The sequence below is a fragment of the Piliocolobus tephrosceles genome, chromosome 11 (genome assembly GCF_002776525.5).
Source record: "Piliocolobus tephrosceles isolate RC106 chromosome 11, ASM277652v3, whole genome shotgun sequence".
NCBI classification, from domain to species: domain Eukaryota; kingdom Metazoa; phylum Chordata; class Mammalia; order Primates; family Cercopithecidae; genus Piliocolobus; species Piliocolobus tephrosceles.
The window spans coordinates 339,431-360,683 of record NC_045444.1 but is presented as its reverse complement, the minus strand read 5'-3'; positions in this window follow the sequence as shown (position 1 = coordinate 360,683).

Genomic DNA, 21,253 nt, shown 5'->3' with positions numbered 1-21,253 from the left:
AAAACAAAAGAGTACATATTATATGATTCCATTTATGTAAAGTTTTAGAACTGGCCAAATATTTATGGTGATAGAAATCAGATTAGCAAATGCCTTAGGCAGGAGCAAAGGATAATTAGATGCAAATGAGGAGGAAACTTCCCAGTGTGATAGGGAATATCCTATAACTTGATTGGAGTGGTGATGATATAGGTGTCTTCATTTGTCAAAACTATACATATAAAAAGTGTCTGTTATTGTGTGTGAGGTATACCTCAAAGAAAGTTGAATAAAAATACATTGAAAAGTAGAAAAAAATACTATCATTATTTGAAAGTATTAAAAAGAGATCTATGGGCAAATAATTAGAAATAATATAAAATATTTTCAAGTTGACTAGATATTAGATCAATTTTCAAAAGTTAATTTCATTTCTATACATCAACAAATAATTTTAAAATATAGCACTTTTTTTTTTTAAGAAGACGGTTTACAATAACAACGAGACCTTTGAAGTGCCTGGGATTTATCTTAACCAAGGTTGTGCAAGACCCATACACAGAAAATTATCAAACTTTACAGCGAGGAGACATTAAAGAAGATGTCGATAAATGGAGGGCAATTTCATGTTTGGGAACAGGAAGACTTCACACTGTGAAAATGTCAAATATTCCCCAAATGATCAATAATTTAATGTAATTGCAATCAAATTCCCAACAGGTTTTTTTATTTTTATTTTTTTTTTTTGGAACATGACAAGGTGGTTCTAAAATAAAAGTACACTAGGACAAAAACAAGAATAAGAGGGAGGAGGTACTTACTATAAAAAATATCAGAGCATGATATAAAGCCAGGGTAATCAAGAGAACGTGGTATTGGAAGAGGATAGACTAACTGACCAAAGGTATAGAAAAGAGAGCCCTGTAAGATCTAACATGGAAAGGCGGGAATGGAGGGACCATTCAATGATTAGAACTGGGCGATGTGGTCATCCTTACTATGAGGAAACAAATGGAATCCCTACGCCATAACACTCACAAAAATTGCCTTGAGATGATTTACAGACTTAAGTGACAAAATATGATCTAAAAGTTTTAGATAGGTGAATATCCTCTTGGGAGTAGAGGAAGGATTTCTTAGACAAGACACAGAAATTACAAACTTCAAAAGGAAACAAATAAATTTGACTACATTCAAAGAAAACATTTCAGTTCATCAAAAGTGAGTTTTAGAAGAGTAAAGATAAGCCACTAGCTGAGAGAAGATATTTGCAACATATTTAACTAACAAAGGATTTTCTTAGTTCAAATATAACTGATATAAATATGTTAATATATAATATATTAATAACTAATGCTAATAATACATAAATTGATGTATTATTTATATAAATATAGTTATATAAATATAATTTGTGTTATATTATATAAATATAAATATAAATAATTATAAAATATTAAGAAAAAAAGTAATCCAATAGAAAAATGAGCAAAGTATAAACATTTTACAGAAAAAAAAAAAGGTGGGCGATCAACATATGACCAAATAGGCAACCTCATCTGCAACCAGTGAGATACAAATGAAAACCGCAGCTGGCAAAAACCGAGACTGAAACTATCATAGGTTGGATGAACAGGATCTCTGGAACACAGCAGATGGAAGTGGGAGTTGGTATTATCCTGCACAATTTAATACTCCCACACTTTATGAACCAGTAGTTCCTCTCCTGGACACAAAAGAGAAAAATCTGCACATGTGCACAAAAGACATGTTCAGAAATGTTCACAGCAACACCTGTTCGTAATAGTAAAAACAACCTGAACAACCTAATTAACATATAACATAGCAAGGGAAATGAATAAACCACAGCCACGTGTGACAATATGGATGCATATTTCTAACCAATATTGCGTGATAAAAAAGCAAGTCTGAAAATACCAGATTAAATATGATACCCTTTTTATTAACTGCAAAAACAAGCATAATTGAGCATCTTTTTGTATGGCATACATACACATGTGAGATATACACACACACACACACACTTATATAGACATATAGATGTATATTTACATGTATTTATGTGTGTATATGTATATGTGGGTACATATGTATATGTATATACATAAATACACCTATGGTAAAAGTATGTAAAATTAAGTGCCCTCTGGGGTATTTGTTGTGGCATCCTGAGCTGAGGAGGACTGGAATCATTGTGAATTTGCAGGGGGGCATCCTTGTCCCGTCCCACCTCAACTGCCGGGTGGAATCCAGCTCACGTGAATACTCTTACCTTCTCATCTTCAGCCTCTTATTCCCTGAGTGCCTCCATTTGCTTGGTCTCAGTGCTCTCTCCCCACCTTATGTCACCTCCAAGGCACACAATAGCCAGGCATTAGACCTGCCTCCACTTTCTCTCTTGAACTGGGCTGGCTCCCTGGATGGCTTCATCACAGAGCCCTGCCCCCAGGGTCAGTCTTGCACCAGCCTTGCTCACCTCCCTCTGGGGGGCTGTAGACCTACCATTGCTTACATCCCTACCATCCAACACACTAATACTGTCCCTGAAGAGGAATTAAAGGCTGGTAGAGAGGAAAGGGCCAAGAGGAAAAGACCAGATAAGGTCTCGATTATCTCCCCTGACAAGTGGGTATCTCCCATTTTCCCAAGGCCAGATTTATGGCAAACCTTGTTCTCCATCTTCAGCCATGTGTTTACCCACCAGAGTAGAGAAAATGTGGTATGACAGTCAGAGTCTTGCCTTATGCCTGGAAAATAAGTACCTTTCAAATGGCAGCTTGTCTGGTTCCCTGTGCCCATTAGGTTTAAAGGATTAGAGGGTTCTGACACCCCTGTCCTCTGAGCTAAACTCTCCACAAATAACAATTTCAGCACAAAGCGGGGAGAAAGCAGTGATGAGAGAGAGGAAAGCAATGGATTGCCTCTGTATTCTCTTGACCTGAATTAGTTTTCAGGCCCTCACGCTGAGATTACTCTTTTGTTTTTGAGCCTTTGGGTTTGAATGGAGCTCTCTCTCTTAAATCTCACTAGGGACTGGAGAGGGAAGAATGAAACAAACGTCAATGGCAGGGTTGATAATCCTACAATCATTGACTTGAAGAGCCGGCCAACAGGACCACGGCTGCCTAATCTGCTGTGTCAATGCATATTCTTAGCAGCCCTTAATTGATGGATTATTGACAGGGAGAGCAGGGTGAGTGCTGAGAGTCTGCGGCGTGTGGGCCTATTTGAGGAGACTTAATCTGCAAACGAGAGACAGGGTGGAATGTGATGGCTCCTCTAAAGTCCTTAGCTGGCACTGGGTCAGGCCCTGGAGAACCAGCCTCAGGAGGACGAGCCCCAGCCCTGGCTTTCTCCCTGTCCAGTTGGTCCAGGCCTTTCAAGGGCAAGCATCCGAAGGCTCCTCCCAGGTCTGTCCTCAGGCTTGCTGTCTAGGCTGCAGCCTAAACTGTGGCTCACAGGATTTTATGTCTGAAATTATACCGTAGCTGGCGGGAGTGAGAGGAGGAAGGGGTGATGGAGAGAAAATCTTACTACTGAAATAATAATTACTATTTGTTAATCTGCTAAGGCCTAGGAGCTGGTCCCCGGCTAAGGGCCAAGAGCAGTGGCCTACCTGCTGGGTGGGTAAGACCAGCCCTCTGCATTTACATGGCCCGGCTCTGGGAACCTGAGAAGACTAAGGAAGAGGAAGAGGCACATTCTGAAGGGAGAGACACATCAAAGAGCCCCACTTAACGATGGATGGGAGCATATGCCTCAGAGAACCTCTGGGTGCCAGTCACGGATGGAAACTCCAAAGAGGATGGGCTGAGGGGATAATGTGGCACATTTACAAGTGGACATAGGAATGAGAAAGAGTAAATTCTGTGTAATTTTCTAAATGACCTAGAGCCCAGCCTTTGTTTAATTCTGCCTTTAGGGTGATTTTTGGTTTAGATACTCAGGTCTTCCTCCTCCCTTCCTAAACTGCAAATGGGCAGACATCTGACATTTCTGTGTCCCTCAGATTATAGTTTATCAAGAATCAGGGTCCACAGCAGCTCTGACACCTCATGAGGGGCTAATTTTCTAGTGACAGGGGTCAGCAAAGCAGACTCCTCCTCCAGCTCAACGGATCTTCACAGAGATGAATTAAATCATAAATAAGCTTGAAGGAGCTCCATTCAAACCCAAAGACCCCTCATCCTCTTGAGACTCAGGGGTAAGGAAGGCAGAAAAACTGGAGCCAAGAATGGGGTCAGGGTCAGTTCCTTCTCACTGTAGTTGAGCAGGCCTCATGCTGACAAGATATCTGAGAAGGTCTCAGTCTCTGAATAAGAACATGCCCCTTCTTTCCATCTCCAGTGGTCCCAGGCAGCCAGACCAGACTTATAGGCATGCCCTGCTTCTCTGGGAATGAACTGAGGGGACGGGGTTTGAGTCTTCCTCAACCACATCAAGGTGGTTAGACATTTGGGGGTTAGGGGATCCTCATGAAAACAGCATATCAACCTTTTTAAAATACGCAACTAAAACCCACTTCCATTTCAAACAATGTTGGCAACCAAAGTCAGTCTACTCTACTGTGTGGCTTTGCATTGGCCAATTTTGTAGCTAGGGACTGTGGCCTTTCATGACTCTGAGAGGACAGTGTAGTGTGGTGTGGTGGCCAAAGAGGGTCTTTCTTGTTGGAAAATCCTGCTCACTTAGAAAGGACAAAGATGGGGACGACTCCAGCCATATGCAACTGGGGACACATTAGCCTACAAGGATGTCCTTGCTGAGCTGTGTGACTCTGTTGGGATTAATAGTAAGGAACCGGCATGCCAGCCCTTGGTCTTATGATAAGCTTGGGAACTTGCAATAATTTTCCAGTTTAGGGGCAAAGTCACTCTGAGAGATGGAGACTGAGAGCCAACTATTGTGCAACTTAAGGTAACACTTAAGCTCATGTTTCCTGTCTAATAAATTGGGAATACATTCACAGCGTTGTTAAGAGGGTAGTTCATCAATGGTTAATAAGTTGTAAAGTGTTTCATAAATAGCAAAGAGATTTTTTATAGTGAAACCTTAGGACTCTAACAAACACATTTAGGAAAAGGAAAGAACAATGAAGGCTTCATAAAGGTAGGTGACATTTCTGGTTTTCTCCCTATGGTATCTGTAGTGTCTGGTACCGAAATATATGCAATTAACTTTTTGTTGAATGAATGAGTAGATTCAGCAGCAGCAGCAGCAAGTGGCCCACAGTACATGGACTACCTCTCATTTGCTGTCTTTGGTGCCAGATGTTTTTCTTTTCCTTTCCCTCTGCCAATCAGGCTACATTTAATCCCTGAAGATTTGACTGCTGCCAGTATCCTTCTGGAAACTTCCATTACAAACAAATGGTTCCTCTAAATGCCACCATTTTTCTGAAGACTGTGGAGTTTCAGGAAGATAAGAGACAAACCTGGAAAGTTGGTCTTTGGCAGGAACAAACCCAATAATCTTCCAGGAAATTCCAGCAGACAATTTCCTATGGCTATTGCCCTTGCCTGAGCCAAGTGTGAAGTCCTTGCCTTGGTCTCCCTCCCTGTCTGCTGTACTAACCTCAAGAGCACCCTATCTTAACCTTACCACTGGTATTCTGGAAATAATCAGAACAGACTTAAAGGAAAAGGACTTGGCTCACGCCTGTAATCCCAGCACTTTGGGAGGCCAAGGCAGGCGGATCACAAGGTCAGGAATTCAAGACCATCCTGGCTAACATGGTGAAACCCCATCTCTACCAAAAATACAAAACATTAGCCAGGTATGGTAGCACACACCTGTAATCCCAACTACTCAGGAGGCTGAGGCAAGAGAATCACTTGAACCTGGGAGGCGGAGGTTGCAGTGAGCCAAGATCATGCCATTGCACTCCAGCTGGGTGACAGAGCAAGACTCTGTCTCAAAAAGGAAAAAAAAAAGAAGAGGGCTAAACAAAGCCACTGCAACACGCAGCTGGACCTGGCTTCTGAAGTTCTCAGCTTAGAGCTCCACCTGAAGACTCAAACCCTGCCCCCTCAATCCCTTTCCAGGTGAGGCCTGGCCTTTAGCTCTGGTCTGTCTGCTTAAGAAGACTGGAGGTTGAAAGAAATGCATGTTATTATTCAGGGACTGAGATTCTCCGAAACGCACTTAGGGACAAAAGTTCAGCAAAGAACAGCTTCTAAGAGAAAACCAATATTATTTCCCAGAAAAAAAATCTAATGGAAGTTCTGGAGTTGAGGCACAGTTAGCATGGGACCCAAACAGATAATTTAAAGAGTTGTGAATGTTTCTGATTAGAACGAGGCTCTGAGGGGTGGAAGATCAAGGGATAGAGGGCTGAATTCAGTCACCTGTGAAAATAAGGGCTGGATGAGAAATGCTTCCCCCTAAAGCTACAGTCAGTCGATCAAATCATGCTATAGGAGTTCATGGAAATAGATCTGAATTGGGAGTCAGGTTTCTCGATTCTGATCCATTCTAAAATCAATCAGTAAATCATTTAAGAATTAAGAAAATCATTTCACTCTCATGTGCAAAATAAAGGGGAAAAATTAGGTGACCTTGGTAGTGCCTTAAACTATTATTCATGCCTAAGGAAAAAAAAAAAAAAATGAGATTAATTGCCACATGGTGAGAGAGAAGCAAACTACTGTCAACTTGGCACCTCTTGTTCTGGGGTTTTCATTATCCAGTTGCTTTACAGAATTTAACTCTACAGAAACTCTAAGAGGTTGACACAATTCTTCCAACTGAACAGATGAGATAGCCAAGTCTTAAATAAGTCAAGCAGTGTATCCTAGGCTAGAGAGCTGGAGGGTGGTAAGACAAAGATTCAGATTCCAGAGGCTGTTTCCAAAACTTTCCATTCCCCCATGGTACTGTGCTCCCTCACAGGCCACATAAAGAACATCAGTATTGTTTCTTGGTAGTTGTGTAATGCTATTCCTCATAGAAAGCACAATACTAGACAATGCTAGTTGCGTGCCAAAAACCATGCAAGACACATAAGGGATGCCAACACATATGGTCTATGCCCTTGCCCTCCAGCTTAGGTGGCAGGCTGGCTTAGTGACATCTACTGAAAGTGACTGCTGGGATAAGAGTGATAGATTACCCTGACATTTTCCATGTCCCAGTTTTCTTTCTTCAAGATGCCATTTTCAGCCAAGAGAGTCCAGGGGCTTTGCACTGCATCATTAAAATACTTGTGGCCCTCCCATAACCCTCACTTTTCATCATCTCTTCTCTTTCATCCCTGTAAATTCAGTTCTGGCTGGAGATTGGGTGTTGGAGTGGAATTAAAACCTTTCCATGTCTGCCTGCTGAAGTCCAATGCAAAAATAATTAAATCTCCAACCATTTATCTTCCATCTCCCATTCCAATCCATTGTTCTGAGAACGATTTGAATGGTGTGCTTCCCCATGCTGCGTAATTTGAAATTGAGTTCACACTTAGCTAACTTTTTACTGTTAGGAATGTTTCTGCGGCATGCAGTTCAGCCTCCTCACAGGCACAGTTCTAATTTGGAGCTCAAAAGGAGAGAGGGAGCTGGTATTGCAGGAATGTCAGCCTAGTCACTGGTTTAATGGCTGCATGGTGGCTGAGTAGTTGCAGATGTCAGCAGTTCAGTCTAAGCAACAGTGCCCAGACATGAAGGCCTCAAAGCCCTGGCACCTCAAAGTGGGCATACGTAAACAAAATTGTGACATAGAATTTCTTGTCTGATGCTGCTTTTTGATGTCAAAACCTCTACTTAATACACAATATAGTAGTTCTAATGAATCTCTTCAATCTAATCTTCATAATCATGGCATCTCTAAAGTAGAAAATTAATTGGATGAAGTTAAATATCCCCTTTTTATGTCAACAAAATTGGTTTTTCTAGGGATTAAAGGATTAACGTGGTGCTAAGTCCCTAAAGAGGTTAAAATACTTTATTATTCATTACAAAACACAAAGATTGGGCTGTTATTTTTTTTCTTATGTCACTGCCACTCATTTCATTGAAGTGGAGCACTGAGGAGCACTGTTAATGACAATTTCAGAGGCTCTAAATGTTCTTCAAAATGCATATATTCCCTGCTTACAAATTCTTTCGGGGTGAAATAGCCTGAAATATATCAAATTGAAGCCTTTTATAACCTATTCTCAGAACCAAATGACCAGTGGGCAGGGATGAACTTTCAGTTAAGTCATCGAAGCTGCAAAACGTGGCATTTCATATTGATATTCTCCCCATTTTTTACCTAAAGAGTACAATTTCCAGTCGACAAAGGAAACCATATTTCCAGTCTGGATCAAGAGACAGAGAAGGCTGGACTATGTCATGTGAACACGGGGCAGCCAGCCACTTTTGAAATTAGGATTTACACACTGTACCCAAAACAAAAATGAGTGATTTCAACTGTTTTCATCCTAATTTGCACAATTCTGAGTTGGAAAAAACCCTTAATTCAAGGCTGACATTTTGCAACTAGGGAAACAAAGGTGAAGATCTATGTTGTGACTCAACAGGAAGTGACAGGGTGGCGCTGGAGTCCTGGTTTCCCGACCTCTTCTCTCCTGTACTGTGAGCCCTCTGCCTTTTCCTACAGATGATGGCTTTGTGACCAAGGGCCTGCACTTGAAAGATGAACGCTGGGAACCAGACTGAGACAAGGACTCCTGGCCAAGATCACTGGGTCACACGGTGACTATGCACGACCTCGGCCTGATGAAGTCCAGGCTCTGAGCTCGCTGACACCGTTTACCAGGCGCAGCAAGCCTGGATCCACTTTCCCTTCAAATCCATCCTGGGCAGCTCCTGATCCTCTTTAGGGAGACATATGGGCAAAGCAGTTAATTCAGGCAGCATCAGGGTAGCTATATAAAGCGCTATGCTGGGAAAAGGATACTGAGTAAAACATAAGGTTGAAGATACTGAGATAATGATGTCAATAAACTGTAATAAAAGCAGAGTGAGACAAGGCAAAGAACCACGAGAGGCAAGACTATGTACAATATACCACCAGGAGTCAATAAAGGAAGCTCTGTTGAAGTTGGGCAATCCACAAATGACTCTTGGATGAGAAGGTGGTTTGAATGAGTCCTGAACAAAGAATAAATTTCAGAAGGTGTAGATATGCCAGGGACACTCAATCCAGAAGAAAACACATGAACAAGAAGGCAGAGAATGCTACTTGGGAGGTGGTGAGCGCTGATTTCTTCAAGATCCTTCCAGGAAGCCTTTCCGATTGCTCTGGGCTGGTTAACTACCCCTCCTCTTACTCCCCCAGCACCCTAGGCATTCACTTCCCACGGCACTTAGCACACAGTATTGTTGTCTCACGTCTGCCCCACTAAACCCTGAATAATGCGAAGGGAGTTCAGGTCATTTTAAAACTTTTTGTGTGTGCGATCCCACCACAATGCCTAACATATGGTAAGTTCCCCAAAATATTTTTTAAATGAGTCAAGGGTTCAGTTTGGGTCACTGGAGAGAAAGCACGGAGAGAAGGCATGAAAGGAAGTTTGCGGCCTCCTGGGGAAAGACGGTTTCTGGGGTGTGAGCTTGTGCCTTATTTGGCATGTGACAGGGAAGGTTCTGGGGCAGGAATGGACTTGAGCAGAGCTGCACTTTGAGAAGAAGATGCTGATTAGGGAGTGTAGGATAGATGTGAGTAGGGAGAATGAGAGTTAGAGCAGTAAGTTAGGAGAGCATGAGGCGGGAAGTGCCTGGAGCTGGCAGGGGCAGTGGGGGGTGGACAGGATGAGGGCAGAGGTTGCAAGGAAAGGTGGGGCTGCTTTTCCACCCAGAACTCTGTGTTCCTTGGTTGGCAAGAATGGGGAGGCGGCGCCTTCTAACATTTATTTCTTGCAGGGATGGCCCATAAAATGCCTACTGCCTGTAAAGCAATTTTAATTTGTCAGGTGCAATAACCATAAGAAGAAGAAAAAGTGTTATTTCTGTATCTTCCCTGGAGAAAGCGAAGACACACAGAGATGGAGGGGTTGGTCCAGAGAGACACAGGAAATCAAACTCACAAATAATGTATTGGCAAATCACCATTAATACAAAGTCTGAGTTTTAGATGTTGCCCATTTTTGCAAGATTGTGAGGGCGCACACACAACAGCGTCCCTTCTGCAAATAACATTCAAGTCTTTTGTCACAACAGGCAACATTTTCAATTAGATGCTAATGTGTCTTCTACCATCTCTTGTAAATGCTGTGTTTTTCACAATGGCCTCCAAGAGAGGCAACTGCCACACTGTTTAAAGCTGTGGGAAGGTCCCTGGGCATCAGTGGATGAGACAACAAGAGCGGAAGGCTCAGGGTGGTCTTGAATATGCCCATGGCCACTCCAGCAGATGTTCTTTTCACATTGTTTCGTTAAGCATTGCCTACTGAGGTGTCCAATCTAATGGTGCACACGTGACCTTTAGGAGTTCCCAGCCTAAGTCAGAGTCTTGGCTCTTAAATGAGTCAAGGGTTTACTTTGGGTCGCTGGAGAGAAAGCACAGGGAGAAGAATTGAAAGGAAGTTTTGGGTCTCTCTGGGGAAAAGCTTAGTTTCTAGGGTGTGAGCTTGTGCCTTATTCAGCATGTGACAGGGAAGGTCCTGAGGCAGGAATGGACTCAAGAAACAATCAAATTGAGAAGTCATCACATGTACACAGGCACATGCACACACACACACACATCCCTTGGCATAACCATCCCACCACCAAATAACAGCATTAGCAATAAAGAAAATCATAATCTATTGTTACAGAATTGCAAGAATCAGTGGGAAACAGTAAAGAACAGTAGCTAAAAGAGGAGGCTCCAGGTCAGAATTACGGCTCACCCACAACTAGCTAAATGGCTTTGGGCAAATTATCCAAACCACTCTGACTCTCAGTATCTTCATCTGTATAAAACAGAAATGATAACAGTACATACCTCAGTGAGTTATTTATGAAAATTGAATAAGAAATTATACTGTATAATTTATAATATATACTGATATACATGCTATATGTGTAGTATTATATATTTATATATAGGACATATAATACAAATATAGAATAATATTTACTATAGATATAGTATATTATACATGATTATATATTGCTATATTATATAGTATATTATGTTATATACTATATATGATACACTACGGTTATAGCATATTATTATAATATATTCCTTTAAGTGGTGCATGTAAAAGAGAATATCTTGTTTACTGAAATGGAAAAGAGAGCTGAGCGGAGCTGGGACAAGTGGGATTTCTCTGGCAGCAGCGGGGGGCTGGGCAGTGTCTATGGCGCAGAAGAATGGAAGGAAGGAGCTTTGACCTCCAATACACACAGAAGCAGTAGCAAGCGACTTAGAGAGAAGAAAGGGTTAAAAGACTTGTGTGGTGTGTGCTTAAGTGTGGGTGTCCGACAAATCGTGTATGAAAGTCTAGAGAGGCACAAAGGGAAGGACAATGGAAGACAGCATTGGCTGATGGGGCCTGCTGAGAAAGAAAGGTAGGAAATGCTTGTATCACTTGGAGTGGACTTCCACGGTAAGCCTGGCATTATTGACACTGGTAACTCTGGATACCAAAGCAGACTAATTTCACAGATGATATTTAAAAATCAATAATTATTATATTAACCATCACATCAACTTACATTTCTATGTAGCCCTTTTTTACTTTCTCAGTGGATTTTTATACTGTGATCTTTTTTGTTCTCTCAACTCAATTCAGTACAGCTGCAGATTTATTACTTTCGCTTCTTTACAAAGATTAGCAACCTGAGAGTGGAGGGGTTCTATGATTTTTCCAAAGTCACATATATAACATTGTAGGGAAAAGAGATCAGACTGTTACTGTGCCTATATAGAAAGAAGTAGACATAAGAGACTCCATTTTGTTCTGTATTTGAGATGCTGTTAATCTGTGACCCTACCCCTAACCTTGTCCTTGCAAGAGACATGTGCTGTGGTGACTCAAGCTTTAATGGATTTTGGGCTCTGCAGGATGAGCTTTGTTAAACAAGTGCCTGAAGGCAGCTTGCTGGTTAAAAGTCATCACCATTCTCTTTATCTCAAGTACCCAGGGACACGTACACTGCCAAAGGTCGCAGGGACCTCTGCCTAGGAAAGCTAGGTATTGTCCAAGGTTTCTCCCCATGTGATAGTCTGAAATACGGCCTCGTGGGAAGGGAAAGACCTGATCGTCCCCCAGCCTGACACCCGTGAAGGGTCTGTGCTGCGGAGGACTAGTATAAGAGGAAAGAAGGTCTCTTGGCAGTTGAGATAGAGAAAAGCATCTGTCTCCTGCCCATCCCTGGGTAATGGAACATCTCGGTGTAAAACTCGATTGTATGTTCTGTTTACTGAGAAAGGAGAAAATCGCCTTAGGGCTGAAGGTGGGACGTGCTAGCAGCAATGCTGCTCTTTATGCACTAAAAAGGTTTATGGAGATGTTTGCATATGCATATCAAGGCACAGCACTTTTCCTTAAACTTATTCATGTCACAGAGATCTTTATTCATATATCTTACTGCTGACCTTCTCCCTACGATGATCCTGTTATCCTGCCACTTCCCTTTTTCTAAGATGGTAAAGATAATGATCAATAAATACTGAGGGAACTCAGAGACCGGTGCTGGCGTGGGTCCTCTGTATGCTGAGCGCCGGTCCCCTGGGCCCATTTTTTCTTTCTCTATACTTTGTCTCTGTCTCATTTCTTTTCTCAAGTCTCTTGTTCCACCTAACGAGAAACACCCACAGGTGTGGAGAGGCAGGCCACCCCTTCATAACCTGAGGTATGCCTCTCAACCTTGGTAACTGGGGGGTCTTTTTATTGAGTTGTATCATTTCAGATATTATCCAGCCTTTCTCTAAACCCTCTGAATAATCCTCAAAGTCCAGGTCCATCCCGTTTATTTCCTTGACATCCTTCATGCTCCTCCTCCTCCCAATTCCTCGTTCACAACACAGTGAAGCACCTTGAGATGCCTTTACCCAACATGTGTTCGATAAATCCTCATGGAATGCTGGACCTTCGTGCTGGGGACACTGGCTTCAACCATTCACAATCCAAGCTGGACTTCAGGGCTGACCTAAGTCTTCAAGGTTTTGCCATGAGCACGGGATGAATTCTGGGAACCAGTCCAGCTGATGCTCTGACACACTGACACAGTGGAGCGGCCAACCAGAATGAGGTAGATGCCAACCTGGAAACTGGCCATGCCCTGGGCCAGCCCCACTGAGAGCAAGCCACAGTGGTGAGGAAATGTGTCAGCCTTGGATGTGGTAACTTGAGGCACTCTTCTCCAAAGGGCTCATAAGTCATTCTATGGCCAGGGGAAGGAGGTCATCATGTGAATTGTTTTTAAGCTGAAGGATCCTGATGCACTGGTTCAGCTCCTTGCTTCAGAAAAGCACAGAGGACAAGGTGACCAAGTCTACAGGTCTCTTACTCCTGGAATAGAACAAGTTCTGAATTGATAACAACGTATTTTCAAATTGGAGAGATCTTCCTTGTACGGAGATTAAAGTCTCCTGACCCAAAGGCTCTCTGGAGACAACTGAAATTTGAAAGATAGAGCTTAATAGCCAGCTAACCAGCCCTTCCTCTAAGTGCTCTGGGCTCTCTCCCTAATCTGACTCTGATCATCTGAACTTAATGGGGCTGTACGTTATTATCTTAGTTTGCCGCAGAAAAGCCTGAGCTGAAATAAGATTTAACGTTATGCCCTTGGCCTTTATAGAGGATCGATAGGAGAAACATTTGAGGAGTATTTTTTCGCCTTTGCAGAAGTGCAGTGAAGACTGCGTCCATTATGCTACCTGGTATCCTAACTTAGTCCTGACACGATAAATCCTCTTTCTACACAATGCCAGAGAATGTCCATGTCTTCCAACTTGTATTCCTTTTCTCTTCAATTGTTATGGACTGGGTAACCCAGTGTGCATCTTTTTTTTTTTCTTTTTGCCTTCATTTCTAATAAACTCGGCATTAAATGCAACACTCAGCTACAATAACTGTTTATTGCAATAATCAGTAACAATTATTCAGTCACCATCACTATCAACATCTGTTTTTCTTCATCTTTTTCATCTGTTTTTATCTTTTGATTGTCATTTTATATATGACTGATTCTGCAGACTGCTCAAATTCTGCCTTCCGTTTAACAAAACAAGGGGTAATAGATGGTTGATAAGTAGAGATAGGTGAATGATAGATCAGTAGGCAGGTAAAACAATCTAGCTTTGGGTGAATTGATGGAGGGATGAGTGGGTAGGTAGACTGACCTATTTTATCATTTTGTCCAAGCAATAAACCCCAAAATGGAATCAGAAGTCCAGAGTCAGCCCTACTATTGGCTCAAGATTTCCATTCAGTCCAATTTCACTGAAATGTGTTGAATATCTCTAATCTGAACACAAACTTTTCCAGTATATAGTTCATGTTTTATTCATATTTATGTTCAACACAATGCTGCCATATAGTAGGCGCTCACAAAATGTTTGAGACAAATTGAACTTACTCAAACTAGAAACTTACCAGGTGCAATATGCAACGCCCAGAGCCCACCATATCCTTGGGGAGATATAATTCCCAGAACTGAATAGATAGCAATGGCCATATAATCAATAGGCCCCTGCTAGGCCCTTCAAGCTGATTGCTATAGGCCATTCAGGCTGCCCATTGCTGCTGTAGGCTTTTCTCATGCTATTTCCCCATTGACATTGCTCTCCCTCACCCCCATCCATTTAACCAGCTCCTACCAGCCTTTGAGACTTAAATCAAGTCTACCACCATAAAACTTGTTTCCAATTCCAGCCTGCCCACATTTCACCTCCTCTGATCATCCACTGCGCATGAGGCTTCTCTGATATCTTCAACTGCCTGTGACTCAGCCACCCAAACATCCCATAGGCACTTCAGTTTCAGCCTGTCTAAAGTGGACCTCCACCCGACTGCTGTGTAATCTGAGTAATTAAGTGTGCAGGTCCTGTGGTGAAACAGCCTGAGATCAGATCTTTGTTACAGCACTGCATCAGCATCAGTCATTGGTCAGGGTTCACTCACAGAAGCAGAGCCACTAAGGGATGGATAGATAGATAGATCGATCGACAGATCGATAGATAGACATATAAGTATATGTTTGTGTGTATACTTCAAGTATGTGTGTGATACACACACATCATAGATTATAGATACAGATATAGATATGGGTAGATATAGATATAGGTATAGATAAATATAGATACAGATACATACATAGATGCTGATTCGATATAGATAATTTGGATATATAAAGGAACTTTTTTTTGCAAGGATTTGACCTTACACAATTGTGGGAGCTGGTCTCTGTAAGACATGTCTTTGCATCACATGTTGGAGCTTGAAGTATACAGGGAAGGCTGTTGGGAAGGGAAGTTGGGGAGCAAGAGCCAGTTGGGCCCTACAAGTAAAAGCTAGGGCCCGTGAGGATGGACTAAGACCCAGGTCAGTCCTTTTGCCTCTGACCCTTGTAATGTGGGTCTCCTGAAGAAGCTAGAATCTTTGTTCCAGACCTGAACACACACCTGGCCCAAGAGTTGGGAAAGCTGAAGGAGGATTCAGGGAAAAGGTGAAGAAGGTCCAAACACTGCCTCACACCAGTGAGGCAAGCCAGCAGATTAGCAGCCCCAGGAGAGCTATGTCCATGCGTGGGAGCTGCAAAACAGTGACTGCCTCCCCTCTGCCCTCCACATCTCCCACAGCATCTGGCACAGTGCCTAGCAAGTTAAGTGTTCAAAGTCTTGAGTAAACAGGGTTTAGGGGTGCCTTTGGGCCACTGCTCAGTATAGGAATAACCCCTTGCTTTGCTCCTTCTTGAACTGCCTCTCCCAGTCACAGGCTGCTCCCAGCAGCAGCCTCTATAACTGGATAGAATCCAGGCAGCCCTTCGCTCTCCCCCATAACCCATACTTTTTTCATTCACACAACAATCACATCCTCAGTGGGGAGAAGAGGGCCGAAAAGGTGGGCGAGAAGGTGTATTTCAGTGAGGGGGTAAGAGGAGAGAAAGGGTTATGGTGGAACACTCTGTGGCCCACCATAACCAAAAACACACAAGAAAGGGAGTTTTGAGAAATTCTCTTAGCCTAGCCCACACTGACACAGTTTAAAGCCACCACAACCATGTGTACTTTTTTGTGATCTTGGAAAAGTGACTTAACTTTTCAAAGTGGCTTCACTTTTCAAAGTTTCAGTTTTACCATGTGTAAAATAACAAAAACATTTTACAATAGCAAAGCATTCCTATGAAAATTAAATATAGTTATCCCTGCTGAGTTTTTGGCACTCAACTATGTGTTTGGCACATAATTGGTGCTCAATAAATATTCGCTGTTATAATTAATCTTACCTCTCCTCTTATTCTCATATCTCAGTTGGTGGCCTAAAAATCCACCCTTTCATTCAAGCTGGCAACCTTGGAGTCAGATTCCTCATAGCCCACCACAAAGGCCATGCTCCTTAGCACATCCCTAGAGACTTTCCATGACGTAGACCCTGCCTCTTGTCCAGCCTCAATGCATGGAACTCAGTTAATCACAATCTTTGGTTTATGTTACAATTTCAGAATTGGTCCATGTATGACCTCTTTCTGTTTTCATTTATTTGTGTTTATTTCTAACTCACCACCCATGCAAGAACTAACACTGGCAATACTGTGCCTATGTGCTCCCTTCCATTACTCTGCCTGCCTCCCCCAAGCACAGGTGACCACCCATGAAGTCACTTGGAAAGCCTGATTCTAGATCTTTGTATAAAAGGGCTTGATAAGCCTCCCTGCCCACTCTCCTTCCCACTTCTTGTATTTTGAGGAACAGCCCACCAGAGGGAGAGTGTGGAATTGCCAAAGACACACACACACACCCAGAATGGCTACCTCAGACTGCCCAGTGTGCAAAGAGAAGAAAGAGGTCAAATGCCCATTGCTCCAGCTTTTCGATAAATTAGCTCCACTTAACAAGAAACACTGATCAGTGGGAATCCTCCATTAATCAGGTGATTCATTCCTCTCACATGGGTCAGAGCAGAAGACCCCTACCATTTTAGTGCCAAGGTCTTTGACCATAGAGAGTAATCTCTGGAAAAGACCCTATTGATGGACTTCAGATAAATAAATCTTGCCATTTCATGCAAGCTAATGTGAGAATGTGCCTTTTTGGGTGATGGGGAAGGTTCAAAGCTTTCATCTGATCCTTGAAGGGATTCATGACCCAAACATATTTTAGAGCCACCCTACATGGAAACGTGAGGGTCTGTTGCCCCCTGATTCTTGCCCAGGAGTGAGGGGTAGAGGATGAAAGGCCAGAGAGCCCGGCTCTGCCTCTCAATTCTGCAGAAGGCGGGACACATCTGTGGCTGACACCCAATGTCTTGTGAGCCCACAGTGCCCTTGTGTAGCCCTGCTAGAGTGCATAACTCTCCAGAAGGAGCATGGACATTACAGCATTCATTATCCCCCAGCTGGACAGCATGTCCAGTGAACAACCTGCTCCATGGTACATAGTAGTCCTAGGAAGCTGCAGTTCCACCGCCAATCTAACCAAGAAGAGGACACTTCTCTTCCAGGATGCGGTCTCAGACAGTCTGTATGCCACCCTCTGTATGCCTAATGACTCATGTTCCACCACATGGCACTCCTTATACTGTTGTCTCTATGATAGAATAGCTCTTCCAGTGCCTGTGTTCCTTTGGAGGAAAAGGTTATCACATTTCTCTATCCATTGCCCCAAGGTGTTTAGCATACCACAGGTTTTGGGGGTCTGTTTGTCAAGTATTATATGGCCCTTGGGCTGGAGCTTCTGCACCTTCATCCAGGCACAGCACATTGGTGAACACGCAGGACACATGCATCGTGTTCTTCCCAGCAGCAGCCTGTATACTGGATAGAATCCAGGCAGCCCTTCGCTCTCCCCCATAACCCATACTTTTTTCATTCACACAACAATCACATCCTCAGTGGGGAAAAGAGGAGGGCCGAAAAGGTGGGCGAGATGGTATATTTTCAGGGAGGGGATAAGAAGAGAGAAAGGGAAGTTTCAGTGACTGGGAGAGGCAGTTCAAGAAGGAGCAAAGCAGGGGGTTATTCCTATACTAAGCAGTGGCCCAAAGGCACCCCTAAACCCTGTTTACTCAAGATTTTGAACACTTTAACTTGCTGGGCACTCTGCTGGATGCTACGGATAAAATTTAGTCCTTGCCTTTTGGAGCTCACTGTAGAGTTCATCTCACAGAGCTCAGGAGACTTGTTCCAGGTTGGAAAGTGAGCAAGAGCCAAGCCAGACTCACTCACGTCCTAAGTTTGCTAATTTTTAGCCCCATTTCTTTAAAACAACAGCCACTATGTAACATGATTAAAATCTTAACAAATTACCACCCACCCTCCATGGCCCCAGGGCCCATATCACCTGAGCAGGTGTTTTAGGGCCCAAATGCTTGTCAATTTCATCAGTATCTCACAGTCATCTGTTGGTCATTTTAGCTGTCAACCCAGCATTACAACAAGACGCATTGAAGTACCTGAGAGACTTCTCTCCTGAATTAGTTTGGGCTCCTCTCATGCCTCAGGAACCTCTGTTACATGGCCTGTCCCCACAGGAAGGCAACCATGAAGCGATTCTAAGGACTTTTCTCCAGGAAGCAAATATATAAGATTTTGTGAGTTTGGCCTATTAGGTTGAGGATGCAGTGGCTCATGAGCATATTCAGACCAGGCATCCTTCCTGCCTTTACACACATCACGTCTGCAATGCTGAGAAGTACCTATGCTGGGTCACTCCCGATGGAGCTGAGGCTGGACAGCACTGCAGTGAGAGTGACACATGGGCATCAGACCCAGCACACACTGAGGCAGCAAGAGTTGAACAACTTGGGTGAGACACTGCCCGTTGAGTCTCCCTGTGTCTACTGGGTGAGACACTTCCCACTGAGTCTCCCTGTGTCCACTGGGTGAGGCATTTCCCACTGAGCCTCTCTGTGTCTATTGGGCAAGAGACTACCTGCTGAGTCTCACTGTCTCCATTTGCAACATGAAGCTGTTCTTTTAGTCTCAGAACATTTTCTGCAAAAGAACACAATTCCAAGGACAACAAATAAAACCAAAAGCAGCAGAGTTCCTCTGGTTGAAAGGGGCCATGGGCTACTATGAGAGAGGTCTAAAATTCTACCCCACACAGCTAGGTAACCCTTAATCTTCCATGGCACAGATTGTTGCTAATACATAGTCCATGGGACCCCACAGGACTTCACAGAACAGAGTTTACATGATGTTGTGCCAGACAATCCCTAACAACCCTTTCCTCCTTGACATTCTAAAGTCAAATTGTGAAGTCTTGTGGTCACTAATCTTTCTTGCCATTTGCCAAAAACCCTTTCCCAAATCGGACTCCTTGTTTAAACTTCCCAAATGTTGCCGATTTTAATAATAAAATGAGCTTGCTAAAGTCAGTAGTTTATTTTCTAACAAGTATCAGAACAAAGTTTGCCATTCCCTACTGACCTCGAAAACGCAAGTACCTACAAGAGTCAGGTAAATTCAAAATAAACAACCAAACAACATAAAAACAGATGACTAGGCCCCATCCCTCTGAGTATACTCTGAGTCAGTAGGTTGGGCTGGGCCCTAATATCTATATTTTTAACAAGCTCCCAAAATGCTTATAAAACACACCAAGATTTGAGAATCCCAATAATATAATAAGAGTCCAGCTTAAGTGTGACCTCCTTCAGGGAGACTTTCTGATCTTCCTCTCCCACCAATCCACCCCAGTCCTCCTCCATGATCCCAAAGTACCTTCTGTTTACCTCTGTCTCAGTACAAATCACACTGCACTGTCATTAACAGTCCACCTGTCTCCTTCCTACCCCTAGAAAATCAAAAGTTCCTGAAGGATAAAGGTGTGCATCGCTGTATCCTCAAGGCCTTAGTCTCGGCCTTAAAATGTGCTAAAATCCCTTCACTCAAAGAGTTTGCAACATAGAAATTAAGACCTAAAGAGGTTTAAATAATAGTACAAACTAAAGGTCAATCCATCCTACAAATACCAGGTAAGTTGTAAATAGCATGTGATTAATTAGAAAAATAAAAATAATAATTAACATTTATAGAGACTCCGAAAGGTTAAGTAATTTGCCCAAGGTCACACAGCCTGGGAAGTAACATAGTTTGAACTTGAACTCAAATATCTGCCCAAAGTCTAGAGCTCTAACAACCATTCCTCTCTATGTATTAGCAACGATCTGTGCCATGGAAGATTAGAGAAAAGAGAGGCTAATGAAGCCCTGGAAGGAAGAACTGGAGCTATGTCTGGAAAGATAACTTAGAGGGAGTGGAGGTGTGTAAGAAAGAATTTGGATTTCCCCAGTGAGAGATCTGGCTATGTTCCTAGCTCCTAGGAGGTAACCTGTAAACTCTTGGAATTTCCCAAGTGAAAGAAGTATCTTTGCTATTCAAGGGGGCCCCTTGGATCACACCTGATACTTTCTGCCAATGAAGTGACTCACATGTTCCTTGGGCCAGATGATATCAGCCAGACATCTGGGGAAGGAGGGCTGGAGATTTAGTTCAAACACAAGGGCAAATAATCATTCACACTTGTATCATGAAACCTTAATAAATACTCTGGACACTGAGGCAGGGGTCATCTTCCCAAGTTGTCAATACTCTGTGTGAATCGCCACATGGATACTAGGAGAATGTCCTGAAGACAAGACAGTTTTGCATTTGGATCCCTCCTAGAGCCTGCCCTATGCATGTATTCCTTTGGTTGGCTTTAACCTGTGCCTATTCCATGTAATAAACTGCAACGAGGAGTATAACAGTGTTTATGTGAGCGCTATGAGTGTTTCTAGTAAATCAAACCAAGGTCAGTTTTGGCAAACCCCTGAATTTGAAGTTGATGTCAGAAGTGAGAGTGGCCTGAGCACTGTGGTTTATGCCTGTCATCCCAACACTTTGGGAAGCTGAGATGGGAAGACTGAGTCCAGGAGTTCAAGACCAGCCTGAACAATATAGTGAGATCCCATCTCTACAAAAAATTAAAAAATTAGCAGATGTGGTGGCATGAACCTGTGGTACCAGCTACTCGAGAGGCTGAAGTGGGAGAATGGCTTGAGTCCAAGAGTTCAAGGCTTCAGTGAGCCACAATCATACCACTGCACTCCAGTCTTTGACAGAGAGAGACCCTATCACACACACACACATACACACACACACACACACACACACACACA